Here is a 2,500-nt window from a genome sequence, read left to right on the forward strand (position 1 = left end):
TCATTGACGGTGCTGTCATGCCATCCAGGACCTCTATAACAGGCGGTGTCAGAGGAAGGCCCTAAAAATGGTCAAAATTCACCCTAGTCCTGGATTGCTTCTCTCTGCTACCACACGGCAAGCGGTACCGGAGTGCCAAGTTGAGGTCCAAAAGGCTTCTTAACAGCTTCTACCCCAAAGCCATAAGACTCCTGAACAGCTAATCAAAGGGCTACCCAGACCCCTCTTTAACTCTGCTGCTACTCTCTGTTTATTATCTATGCATAGTCACTTTAACTCTCCCTACATATACATATTACCTCAATTACCTTGACTAACCGGTACCCCCATACATTGACTCTGTACCGGTACCCCCTGTATATAGCATGCTATTGTTATTTTACTGCTGCTGTTTATTATTTTGTACTTAACACTTGGTTTTCTTCAAACTTCTTAAATAATTTTTGGTTAAAGGCTTGTAAGTAAGCATTTCACTGTTGTATTTGTTGCATGTGACAAATAACATTTGATTTGATTTGAAACAATAGGCATTTGACTTCAGATTCTAGGTGGGTGAGGCCGGGTCCTGCAGACTATTCTAGTGCCCTCGCCAATTCGTATATATATATATATATATATATATATATATATATATATATATATATACATTGAAGAGTGTGGGGCTCAAGCTGCATCCCTGTCTCACCCCACGGCCCTAAATATATATATATATATTTGGATATACAGGGTGAATACGTGGTCTGTCGTATGTTAATTTAGTAAAAAGCAAATTTGACATATTCTCAGTACGTTGTTTTCAATGAGGAAATGCAAGGAGTCTGCTGTTAATGATAATGCAGGATTTTCCCAAGGTTGCTGTTGACGCGTGTCCCACGGTAAGTATTAGGTTCCAAATCTGTTATTCCTCTATGTTATCTCTCTCTCTCTCTCTCTCTCTCTCTCTCTGCAGTCTCTCTCTCTCTCTCTGCAGTCTCTCTCTCTCTGCAGTCTCTCTCTCCCTCTCTCTCTCTCTGCAGTCTCTCTCTCTCTCTCTCTGCAGTCTCTCTCTCTCTCTGCAGTCTCTCTCTCTCTCTCTCTCTCTCTCTGCACTCTCTCTCTCGCTCTCTCTCTCTGCAGTCTCTCTCTCTCTGCAGTCTCTCTCCCTCTCTCTCTCTGCAGTCTCTCTGCAGTCTCTCTCTCTCTCTCTCTCTCTCTCTCTGTGTGTGTGTCTCTTTCCCTGTGTTGCTCTCTGTCTCCCACGATACTCTGAATGTGTAATTCTAGGGAGTCGATAGTACTACCACCACCACATCCCAGTATTATGGACTTCACCAATGCTCAGTAGGATTCTCCACTGGCACACACACACACACACACACACACACACACACACACACACACACACACACACACACACACACACACACACACACACACACACACACACACACACACACACACACACAGACGCACAGACGCACAGACGCACAAGCAGACACATACACACATAGACACACACGCACAGACACGCACACACACACACACACACACAAACACACACACACACACACACACATACACACACACACACACAGACGCACAGACGCACAAGCAGACACATACACACATAGACGCACATGCACAGACACGCACAAGCACACACGCACACACGCACACACGCACAGACACGCACAGACGCACACGAGCACAGACACACATGCACAGACACACACGCACACACGCACAGACACGCACGCACAGACGCACGTGAACAGACGCACGCGAACAGACGCACACGCACAGACACACACTCACACATGCACACACGCAAAGACATGCACAGACACACTCACACCCACATCCTTTGTGGTATATCCATTCTCTCTCTCTGTCTCTCCTTACCTCTCTCCCTCTCTCTTCAGATTGATGGATGCTGAATTAAACATGAAAACCATGTGAAATATATCTCTTTATAACTGACAAACGCATGGTAATGATGAAACACACCAGGAAAGCTGGGCTGGAACACAGCAGAGTGGGAAGGATAAGTCATGTTGCTCTGTTGTGTGTGAGCATAACAGTGCTTGTGTATGAACAATTACAATGTCTCCACTGTGTTATCCCATCAATACCACAGAAAGAGAGGTCACATGACTGTCAATTCCTTCCAGAGGGGACCTCTCTGATCTCCTGCTATCTACAATCCTAACACACAGTGTGGAGATGATTGGAGCTGATTTAAATCGATTGGCAGAGGATCAATATGTGAGGTCACACAGGACAGTGACCTCCACAGGACAGTGACCTCCACGGGCCAGTGACCTCCACAGGACAGTGACCTCCACAGGACAGTGAACTCCACAGGACAGTGAACTCCACAGGACAGTGACCTCCACAGGACAATGATCTCCACAGGACAATGACCTCCACAGGCCAGTGACCTCCACAGGCCAGTGATCTCCACAGGACAGTGACCTCCACAGGACAGTGATCTCCACAGGCCAGTGACCTCCACAGGACA

At 46.6% G+C, this 2,500-nt stretch overlaps 1 protein-coding gene across 1 annotated transcript in view; it reads right to left on the reverse strand.

Annotated features, from left to right (window-relative positions):
* The window catches only part of LOC109900120 (catenin delta-2), a 591,443-nt gene that overhangs the window by 241,151 nt on the left and 347,792 nt on the right, over positions 1 to 2,500 (reverse strand). The gene's annotated exons all lie outside the window — the stretch shown is intronic.

The sequence above is a fragment of the Oncorhynchus kisutch genome, linkage group LG11, assembly GCF_002021735.2.
Source record: "Oncorhynchus kisutch isolate 150728-3 linkage group LG11, Okis_V2, whole genome shotgun sequence".
In the NCBI taxonomy this organism is placed as follows: Eukaryota; Metazoa; Chordata; class Actinopteri; order Salmoniformes; family Salmonidae; genus Oncorhynchus; species Oncorhynchus kisutch.